The sequence below is a fragment of the Gossypium arboreum genome, chromosome 4 (assembly GCF_025698485.1).
Source record: "Gossypium arboreum isolate Shixiya-1 chromosome 4, ASM2569848v2, whole genome shotgun sequence".
NCBI lineage: Eukaryota > Viridiplantae > Streptophyta > Magnoliopsida > Malvales > Malvaceae > Gossypium > Gossypium arboreum.
Genome location: NC_069073.1, coordinates 60,800,957 through 60,812,895, shown reverse-complemented (window position 1 = coordinate 60,812,895; position 11,939 = coordinate 60,800,957). Strand labels below are relative to the sequence as shown.

At 35.8% G+C, this 11,939-nt stretch overlaps 1 non-coding gene across 1 annotated transcript; it reads right to left on the bottom strand.

The window, feature by feature from the left end:
- Positions 1 to 11,357: 11,357 nt before the first annotated feature.
- Positions 11,358 to 11,464, bottom strand: LOC128292379 (small nucleolar RNA R71). Its single transcript, XR_008282364.1, has one exon. It is a non-coding gene; the product is annotated as a small nucleolar RNA R71 (small nucleolar RNA).
- Positions 11,465 to 11,939: the final 475 nt, after the last annotated feature.

Below are 11,939 nucleotides of genomic sequence, written 5' to 3'. Positions count from 1 at the left end.
ACATGGGTAGATTTTTCAATACGAACTCTAGCTTAAAATAAGGCTAAAAATAGGTATATCGGTTGATGACAACTTTGAAAATGTAAAGAACATTAAAAACGGGGCTAGGATGCACTTACTATTGAGCTTGAAAGTTAAATAAAAACCCTTGCTATGGCCCTTCTAAATTTCGGCGCACAGAAGAAGAAGATGAGTCAATTTTTGCTTCATTTTTCCTTTTTTATTCTTTTATTAACCAAATGATAAAAATGCCCTTAAGGCCTTTCTTTCAAATTTTTCCTATCCACGCCCTTTTTTGTCCATAAAACTAGAAATTGGTCAAATTGCTATTTAAGATCCTCTAATTAAAAATCCATGGCAATTACATGCTTAAAGCTTCTATAACATGTATTCTGCAACTTATTCAATTTAGTCCTAATTATCAAATTGGACACTTTGCGCATAAAATTTCTTCATGAAATTTTCACACAAGGATGCAATAATATCATAGACCTCATCATAATCATAAAATAATTATTTCTACTTCAGATTTGTGGTCTTGAAACCACTATTCTGACTAGGCCCAAAATCGGGATGTTACAACTCTCCTCTCTTTAGGGATTTTCGTCCGCGAAAATCTTATCGATAAAAAGGTTTGGGTATTGGGTTCTTATGTTTTCCTCGAGCTTCCATGTAGCCTCTTCAACCCCATGTATTTTCCATAAAACTTTCACAAGGGAAATAATTTTATTTCTCAATTATTTGACTTCCCGAGCAAAAATCTTAATTGGCTTTTCGCCATAAGTCATATCCAGTCAGATCTCAACCTCTGTTGGTGAAATCACATGCGATCGGTATCATCATAACATAGATACATGGAATACATCATGAATTCTTTCTAACTCAGATGGCAAAGCCAACCGATATGCTACCTGTCCTATCCTTTCGATAATCTCATACGGTCAATAAATCGTGGACTTAATTTGCCTTTCTGGCCAAACCTCAAAACTTTCCTCCACGGAGACACTTTCAGGAATACCTTATCATTAACCTAAAACTCAATCTCTTTCCGTTTCAAGTCCGCATAGGATTTCTGTCTATCCGAAGCTGCTTTCAAACAACCACATATTATCTTTACTCTTTCTTCAGTTTTCTGGCTAAATCAACTTTGTGAATCTGGTTCTCTCTGAGTTTGGTCCAATACAAAGGCATTCGACACTTACGCCCATACAATGCCTCATAAGGCACCATTTTCAAACTCGGCTAAAAACTATTGTCGTAGGCAAATTCTACCAACGGTAAATACTTTTCCCAATTACCTTAGAACTCAAGAACACAACACGCAGCATATCTTTAAGAATTTGAATTACTCGCTCAGATTGACCGTCGATCTGCAGATGAAAAGCGGTACTAAAATTCAACTTTGTACCTAAAGTCTCTTGCAACTTCTTCCAAAATCACGAAGTGAACCTCGGATCTCTATCTAATATAATCGATAAAGGCACTTCGTGCAACCTCACTATTTCAGAAATATACAACTCAGCTAGCTTATCAAGTGAATAGTTAGTGTGTAACAGGATAAAGTGATTTGACTTTGTTAATCAATCTACAACAACCCATATAACATCTTTCTTTCTTGGTGTCAAAGGTAAACTCGTCACGAAATCCATAGTAATACGGTGCCATTTCCACTTGGGAACCATCACTGGCTGAAGTAAACCTGAAGGTACTTGGTGTTCAACTTTCACTTACTGACAAATCAAACATTTAGAAACAAACTCTGAGATGTCTCTTTTCATTCCTTGCCACCAATACATTTTCCACAAATTATTGTACATTTTTGTACTACCCAGATGAATAGACAAACAACCACTATGTACCTTATACAAAATCTTCTGAATCCACTCAATACTTTTAGGATCACAAATCCTATCCCGGAACATCAAGCAACCATCGAAACCAATCTGAAAATTTGATTCATTACCCGTCTCACATTGAACTCTCTTGTCTTGTAACTCACTATCACTTTTCTAAGCTTTATAAATCTCTTGGAGAAACATCATTCTAGCCCTCAACTCGACTAGAGTCGAACCATCATCTGATAAAGCCAACTGAGTGTTCATAGCCCTCAAAGCAAAAAATGACTTCCTACTCAAAGCATCAATGACCACGTTCACCTTTCCCGGGTGGTTGTCATTCACTAACCCGTAATCTTTTAACAACTCCAACCATCTCCTTTGCCGTAAGTTCAAATCCTTTTGAGTCATTAAGTACTTTAGACTTTTATGGTCAGTGAATACCCAACATTTCTCACCATACAAATGATGTCTCCAAAACTCCAATGCAAACACAATGGTGGCTAGTTCCAAATCATGGGTCGGATAATTTTTCTCGTGTGGTTTTAGCTACCTCAAAGCATAAGTTACCACCTTGCCTTCTTTCATAAGTACACAGCCTAATCTGTTCAAAGATGCATCACTATAGACCACAAATTCTTTTCTGGTTCAGGTTGTACTAAAATTGGAGCCTTAGTCAACAATGCCTTTAGTTTCTCAAAACTCTGTTGGCATCTTTTCGTCCATTCAAACTTGACATCTTTCTGTAACAACTTCATCATTGGAGTAGCAATCATGGAAAATCCTTTAACAAATCAACTTTAATAATCGACCAAGCCTAAAAAGCTTCTAACCTCAGTTACGTTCCTTAACGGTTTCCATTCAACAATAGCTGAAACCTTACTTGGGTCAACTCTAATGCCATCACCCAAAACAATGTCGCCCAAAAATCTAACTTCTCTAAGCCAAAATTCACTTTTACTAAACTTAGCATACAACTGCTTGTTTCTCAAAGTTTACAAAACTGTTCTCAAGTGCTCAGCCTGTTCGGTCTCATCAAGAGAATAAATCAGTATATCATAAATAAAAATAATGATAAACTTATCCAAATACGGTCAGAAAATATGGTTCATCAAATCCATAAATACAGTAGGAGCATTCATTAAACCAAAAGACATAACCAAAAATTCATAGTGACCATACGTCGTCCGAAATGCAGTTTACGGCACATTAGACTTCTTAACTCTCAACTGGTAGTAACCAGATCTCAAGTCTATATTTGAAAACACCTTGGCTCCCTACAATTGATCAAACAAATCATCGATCCTTGTAAGGAATACTTGTTCTTTATGGTCACCTTATTGAGCTGTCGGTAGTCAATGCATAATCTTATTGAACCATCCTTTTTTTTCACAAATAGTACTGGTGCACCCCACGGGGAATAACTAGGTCTAGCAAAACCTTTATCCATTAACTCTTGTAACTAAACTTTCAATTCCTTTAATTCTATCGGAGCCATCCTATACAGAGCAATCAAAATAGGTGATGTACTAAGAATCAAATCAATACCAAATTCAACTTCTCTAATAGGTGGCAATCCGGGCAACTCTTCTAGAAACACATCCGGATGCTCACATACTACCGGCACAAATTCAATTTTCAACTTAGACTGTTTTATGTTTGGTACAAAGGCAAGATAAGATTTATAACCCTTTCTTATACATTTCTAAGCAGTCATAGAAGAAATCACTACAAGAAAGTTGTCCAATTTATCTGGTTCAACTCGAAGAATATCCCCATTTTCACATTTCAATTCAATAAATTTTCTTCCACAATTTACTATCACATCATGAGCAGTTAACCAATCCATACCAAGAATTATATCAAATTCATCAAACGAAAAAAGCATAAGATTAGCCGAAAAATAGTGACCTCTAATTATCAAAGGGCAATTCTTACATACTTTGTCAACTAACACATATTTGCCTAGAGGGTTTGACACTTTTCTCACAAATTTTGTAGACTCAACAGGCATATTCGTGCTAGATATCAATTTCATACAAACATACAAATGGGTAGATACTGGATCAATCAAAGCAACAACAGAAGTATCATAAAGAGAAAAAGTATCCGTAATCACATCAAGAGATGAAGCCTCTTCGCGGGCATGAATGGCATAAGTCCTCATAGGCGCTCTACCCTCGGGCCTCACAACTGGATCTTTTGGTGCACTCTTACTACTCATTCCATTTCCTGGATTTCTCTGTAGCCTCCCTCTAGAAACAATATTACCAGATCTCGTACTCTGGAATTTCTCTTTCTCAACCATCTCAGGACAATCCTTGATAAAATGATCATGTGATCCACACTTAGAACATGCCCGATTATTCATCCAACACTCATCGAGGTAACGTTTGCTACAATGTTGACACTCGAATCTATTAGGCCGAGCATTACCCACACTCACTGTCGAAGTAGTCTGAGCCTTATGACCTAGATACTGTTTCCCATGGTTTCTATTTGAAAACCCAGCTGAAGCACTTGATCTAGTATTAAACTCTCTCGATTTCTTAGATGAAAATTGAAATGACTTACCTATCTTTCTCTTCTTCAAATCTCAAGACTCTAACTCAATTTTTCTTTTCTCCTTAGCCAATTCTTCAGCCTTACAAGCTCTCTCTAAGAGCACGATAAATTCTTTCAGTTTAAGGACACCCACCAACAATCGAATGTCTTCATTTAATCGGATGTCTTTGATACACATTCTCGAGCATATTTGCTCAGTCTTACAAACTCACGCTCATATTCTGTTATCATCATTCGACCCTTTTTTAACTTGAGAAATTCCTTTCTTTTCTGATCAATAAACCTCTGGCTAATGTACTTCTTATAGAATTCTTCTTGGAAAAATTCCCAATTAATTCTATCCCGTGGTACCACCGACAAAAGGGTGTTCCACCATTGATAAGTCGAGTCTCTTAGGAGGGACACAATACACTTCATGCATTCCTCTAGTGTGCATGATAACTCATCAAATACCCTGATGGTTTTCTCAAGCCAGAACTCTACCCTCCCAGCATCATCATCTTTACTAGCTCAGAACTCTTTGGCCCCATGCTTTCGAATTTTATCCACTGGGGGTCTATTCAGTCTCATAAAATCCCTACCTTGGGGTGCTACAGGAATATTGTCCCTATTACGAGCCTACGAGGCCCAAAAGACAGATTGGAAGTGGTTCGAGACTAAACCAAGAACTTTGAAAACATTTGGAAGACTTAGAAAATTTTTCATGGAAATAGGGTCACACATTCGTGTGGGTAAGCCATGTGGTCACACACACGCCCGTGTGGCTTAGGACACACCTGTGTCCTCAGCCTGTATAACTCTCTGTTTATGACGTCATCAACACAATTAGGGTCACATGGTCACATGCCCATGTGCTAGGCCGTGTGACGAATTAAATCCCAAAAATTAGGTGCAGACCTCACACGACCTATGCACACACTCATGTCCTAAGGCCGTGTCCTTCACACGGTTGAGACATGCGGCCATGTCTCTGCTCGTGTGTTTACTATTGGGCATTCTTTTTTACCTAATTAAGGTGCAGAGGACACACGGCCTGATCACACGCCCATAGGGCAGACCGTGTGTCATACACGACCTAGACACATGCCCATGTGTCTACCTGTATGGACAACTTTGAGGCTATTTTCCAAGCCATTTGCCACCCTTAATTGCTCACTCACTTATACATTTTTGATGACAAGAAACATAGCATATTTAGTCATATTAATTGTGACTTTGTAATGTCAACTTGCCACATACACAAACCATCATGCTTTCATACGGCATTCCACGGTAATTTCATATTTATTCATTTTTATAAACTTACCTTCAATCTACTCAATTATACCATAGTTATGGTCATACCTATTAGTCCCAATTCATTCATTAAGCATATGTGTGCCATTTATCACATTCGTTACCAATAAGCAGCCACCAACCACATCACAAAGCCTAAACACATTGCATGCATGCATAAATAATTAGGGTTACAACCCGATAAGCAAATATAAGCTACATCTCATGGCCTTATACAAAATGAATCATAATACCATCATGAGCCAACACCGTTTGGCTGTTCAAAATGACACATAACAAAATGACCAAGTCTCCTATACATGTCATACTCAAAATGTTGAGACTAACTATACCCAAATGTCCGATTGATAGTGTGATCGAGTCTCTGACGTCCTTTGATCCCCGAGCTAGCTTGGTGACACTATAAGAAATGGAAAGGAAGGGGAGTAAGCTTAAAGCTTAGTAAGTTCACATGCAAATAATAAGCAACATAAATCATACAACTAATATAAGGCAAGGTTTCATAAATGTCAAGTCCCATAAGCACAACTTTCTCATATGCATTCTTACCACATGTTTATAGCATACCAAGTTCTTTACTCATGAGTTTTATGTACATACCTGTACTAACTCGTAGCAAATTCTCATAGTTCCTCATCATTGACTTACTTGTTGCATAGCTCACTGATTTACCCGTTGAACACTTGGAATACTATCAGATACACGGAAAGCTTGCACATAGTGCCTCATACGTAGTCACATGCTACCTCATATCACATATCACACATTGCTTGCTCTCGAACTAATCATGGGCCTGCTTACACAAGCTAATAGTCAGGACGTAACTACACGGGCTATTCACACAAGTTGACAGGTACCTGCAACACATGTCGGGCTACCCAGGTACTGATAGAACGTACAAGACCAGCACTCGGATTCAGATTGTCACATGTACACATAATCTCATGAGCTCATAATCACATAGTTCCTAGTGACATCATTGTATCCTAGATTATTCCTAAGGTTCAAAAGAGATTTTCTCAATGCCACATCTTCGTCAAACTCATTCACAATGTCATTCTCATATATCATAATGTCGTTCACACACTCATCATAACAATTAAATATAAAAATTCATACATTGATAAGACATTAAAACATGATACACACATTGCATTATTAACATATGAACTTACCTCGGTACAAAAATAGTAAAAACGGATCTAATCGTCGTACACCTTGTTTTTCGCTCGATCAAGGTCCGTTCCTCGCTTTTCTTGCTCTATAATACCAAATTTAGCTTATTCAATACACACATTATTCAATTCAGTCCATAACTCATATTTTGGAAAAAAATACCTTTTTACCCCTAACTTTTCACATATTTACAACTTAATCTCTAGGCTTGTAAAGTGAAATGTATCCATTTTTTTGTCTCCCAAGCCTAGCTGAACTTAACATATGCTCATAACAGCCGACATTTTCCTTCAAATCAGATTTTTATTACTTATTTTTACAACTTTTAGAAAAAAGTCCTTTTTAGGTATTTCCATGAAAAATCACTTAGTAAAAGTTGTCTAACACACATCAAACATTCATATTCCTCCATTAAAAATTAAAATACATGCATGCCGCACATGGGTAGATTTTTAAATATGAACCCTAGCTCAAAGTAAAGCTAAAAATAGGTAGATCGGTTGATGACAACTTCAAAAATGTAAAGAACATTAAAAACCAGGCTAGGATGCACTTACTATTGAGCTTGAAAGTTGAAGAAAAACCCTAGCTATGGCCCTTCTAAATTTTGGTACACATAAGAAAAAGATGAGCCAATTTTTGCTTCATTTTTCCCTTTCTATTCTTTTATTAATCAAATGAAAAAAATGCCCTTAAGGCTTTTCTTTCAATTTTTTCTATGCATGCCCATTTTTTTTATAAAATTAGAAATTGGTCAAATTGCTATTTAAGATCGTCTAATTAAAAATCCATGGCACTTACATGCTCAAAGCTTTTAGAACATGTATTTTGAAACTTATTCAATTTAGTCCCAATTATCAAATTGGGCACTTTGTGCATAAAATTTCTTCATGAAATTTTCACACAAGGATGCAATCATCTCATAGACCTTATCATAATCATAAAATAATTATTTCTGACTAGGCCAAAAATCAAGATGTTACAAGTCTAATTAACATATAAGGACCTCTAGATTTGAATTCTATAGCTATTTAATCCTTATAGCTACTAGAATTCAACTTTCGCATTATACGATTTAGTCCTTCTCGTAATTAAACACTTAATCAATAAATTTTTTGTATCAATATTTTCACACGACATGCCTATTATAATATGGACCATATAATGAAATAAACATAGACCTTATTTTTAGATCAAATTTGTGGTCTTGAAACCACTGTTTTGATTTCACTAAAAAATGGGCTATTACACATATAGTGTCCATACGACACATAACATAATAGTATGCAGCCAAGTTGCCAAAAAGTAGGTGAAAGGTAGCCTACAGAACACTTCCTCTACATATATGAATCCCACCCCATATACAGATACAAATATCAAATAACAGATATACATAAATAACATATCTCGCATGCTCATGTGCAGATATCATACATGCTTATACAGAATAATCAAATTACATATCAGTCTTTCCTACTCAGATTAGTTTATCAGAATAACATATAGCAAGTTTTAGGGTTTGGTTAGCCCTTACTGACCCTACGAAAGGCCCACAGTCTATTAGATCGACTCAAGCAACCCCAGGGTACATTTTAGAATTTTGGGTTCACATGCACGTGTAGGCCCACACACCCAATTCAGATTAGCCCGTGTGACCTACATGGCCACGCGCTCGCCTGTCACATGACACACAGTCGGGCACACACCTGTGTGGCATCAACATACCCCTTTTTTAGCTTTTGTTGAACCCCAATTTCTCGTGTTTTTGTTACACAACTGGTTTGATTTTGATGCTACTGTAATCCTGAGACTACTAGAACCTATAATTGATTAAGGATACCAAGTCAAAAATTAAAATGATTACGAAAAACTAAAGTCCCCAAACTCGAAGTGCTCACCTTAGATGAATTAATGCACCTCAACACCTTAACTCATTAAAGGATTAAGTGCTTCCTAAGCTTCTACTAAATCTTTGTAAACGGAAAAATATATAGGATTTTTCCTATATAATTTATCACCTTTTTCTTAATTTTGTTGTTAAAACTAAGTAATTATTTAACAAATTAATGAAATATGTGAAAATATGAAATTAGGACATAGAAATTATTAAAATGTGATTTTATGCGTTATTATATAGTTTTCATGCATAAAATGGCTTATTTTACATTTATTTGAACATATTATATTTTTAAGACATAAAATGGGCCATGCATGATTAAATTAAATAATAAAATATAAAATTACATTTAATAATTCATTTTAAAATATTTCATTAATAATTTGGGTTTTAATTAATTAATTAAACTGGATAAATTTTATTCTTTGGTCCTTTAACTATTGGATTTATTTTGGACAGTCTAATAGCTTTGTTGGATTACAAAACCATCCAAATTGGAGACCAAGTCAACCCAATTTTAGGCTACACTTGGCTGTCTACATAAAACACTTTTTGGTTAAATTGCACAAGGTTCTTGCAATGTTGTAGAAATTAGAGATTTGCCTGAAGATTTGCACTTGGTTGAGTCTCAGTCCTGAGTTGTTGTGGCACTTAAATTAAGCAAAAATCAAGCAAAAATCAGCTAAATTTCGTCAATTCATGGCCGACCACCCTTTGAAGATGCTTGAAGAGATGGAACCTTATATTTTTAGCAAACTATCCCCCTCTCCTCAGCTATAAATAAGACCCCCTCATTCCTTCATCAATCATCCCTCATCCATCATCATTCTCTCTTCTCTATCAATTCTCTTTAGCATTTTCCATTTCTCACACCTAGGATCATCTCTTCATAGATATTTTAGTAATTAAATCCTTTTTAAGAGCCATTGATCGGCCACCTTGGAGAGCCATCAGCAAAGGACCAAAGTGAAGAAGCGGAGAAGCCTCATCAGTCAGAGTCTTGGGTAATAGCCACTTTGATTTCAGTTTAATCTTTCTTTTCTTTAATTTAATCTAAAAATGCTTGTTATGTGTTCTTTCTTCTTATTTACAACAATTTTAGTTTAATTGTATTTAAGCTAGGATGATTGCTTTGTTTAAATAATATTTATTTGATTCATGCTTATAATGTTTGTGCCTCAACTGATCATGTTTTCAATTAAAATCAAGTCTATATTTCGTTCATACATTATTGAAATGCATCTGAATTAGCTAAGAGATCCTAACCAGACGATGACTAGTGGACACATAATTGAAATATGCATGCTCAAATTAGATCCTTACCCAATTAAATTGTAGGCTGCTTAACAACTCTAACCAAGCTTTATTATCTGCATAGTTTTTAAATTTGTGTGATTAAACTATTTCAAACCTAACACGTCCCTGTTACCTCACACAAATTCTAAGAAGCCCTTAGCAAATAAGGATCAGTAAAATGCGTATTTACTAAGTAAAGGATTCTGAAAGGACCTAGAGTGGTTTCCAAGCTCATCAATGATCGAGTTGCCATGGAATGTTTTTTTGAATGTTATTAAACATGTTGATAATAAATTGAGTTTAATTAAAGTAATTGACCTAGTTTATTTATGTTATAATTGTTGAAAAATTGTGTTTAATTTCGCTAAAATCTATTCCATTCGTATAGTTTGCATACTTAGGATAACTTGCATTAAGGATCATTACATTTACTTTAATTTTAATCATCACTTCTCAACTATATTGTGTTTTTTTATTTACCAAGTTGTTAGTATAATTTTACAATTAAGTGATTTAACACAAATACAATCCCTCTGTAGACGATAACTCGATCACTTGTTACTTGATAACAATTGTGTACACTTACACAAACCTACGCGTTGCAAGTTTTTGATGCCGTGTCCGAGGATTGTTAACTATTGCCATAGTCATTTTTGTGAAATTATTTACTTCTAATTTGGTTTATTTCTAAGATTACTAACTTATTCTTTTTAATTTTGTGATATCCTCTTTTAGGTGTTTATGAGCATAGATCAAATTATCAATTTACTCCCTATAGACCCTAAAATTGAGTGAACTTTTAGACAAAGAAGACGTGAACGGATTGCTCAAAGACAAGTTGCGATGGACCTTGGAAATTAGAATCAAGACCAAGGTAATGAAGTCGATCGTGTACGAAATCCCATCCTCATTGCCGATGATAGGGATCAATGCATCAGACAACATGCTGTGCCACTTTTCAGTGAGGTAAATCTAGGAATTAGAAGGCCAGATATTGAGGCAACCCAATTTGAATTAAAACCAATAATGTTTCAAATGCTCCAAACAGGAGGCCAATTTAGTGGTATGCCTACGGAAGATCCACATCTCCACCTTCAATTATTTATGGAGCTGAATGATTCATTCAAGATAGTCGGTGTGACTGAAAGCGCACTGAGTTGAAGTTGTTTCCGTACTCGTTGCGAGATTGAGCACAAGTATGGCTCAATTCATTGCCACCAAGTTCCATGTCCACATGGCAAGAATTAGTAGAGAGATATTTGGTTAAGTATTTCCCGCTTAGCAAAAATGCTAAGTTGAGGAACGAGATCATAACTTTCCAAAAATTGCATGACGAGACTTTGTATGAAGCTTGGGACCGATTCAAGGAGTTACTTCATAAGTGTCCTCATCATGGGATTCCTCATTCTATCCAATTGGGGACATTCTATAATGGTCTCAATGCATAAACAAGATTGATGATAGATGCTTCTACGAATAGTGCAATTTTGTTTAAGTATTATAATGAGGCTTATGAGATCATCGAGAGGATTGCAAGTAATAACTATAAATGGCCAACAAATTGAATAGCTTTAGAAAGACGTGTAGCAGGAGTTCATAAAGTTGACGCCCTCACTTCATTATCAGCTCAGGTATTGTCTATTTCCTCTATGTTAAAATAGTTTACAACTAATAGTGCTAATAATTTTGCAGCTCAGCCACCAAGTCCGTTTGAAGTAGTTTCCTGTGTGTACTGTGGAGAAGGTCATTCTTTTGAAAATTTTCCATCAAATCCCGAGTCAGTGTACTATGTGGGGAACCAACATCAAAATAGAAGTGGACAAGGGCCTCAGTCCAACTTCTACAATTCTTCATGGCGTAATCATCCCAACTTT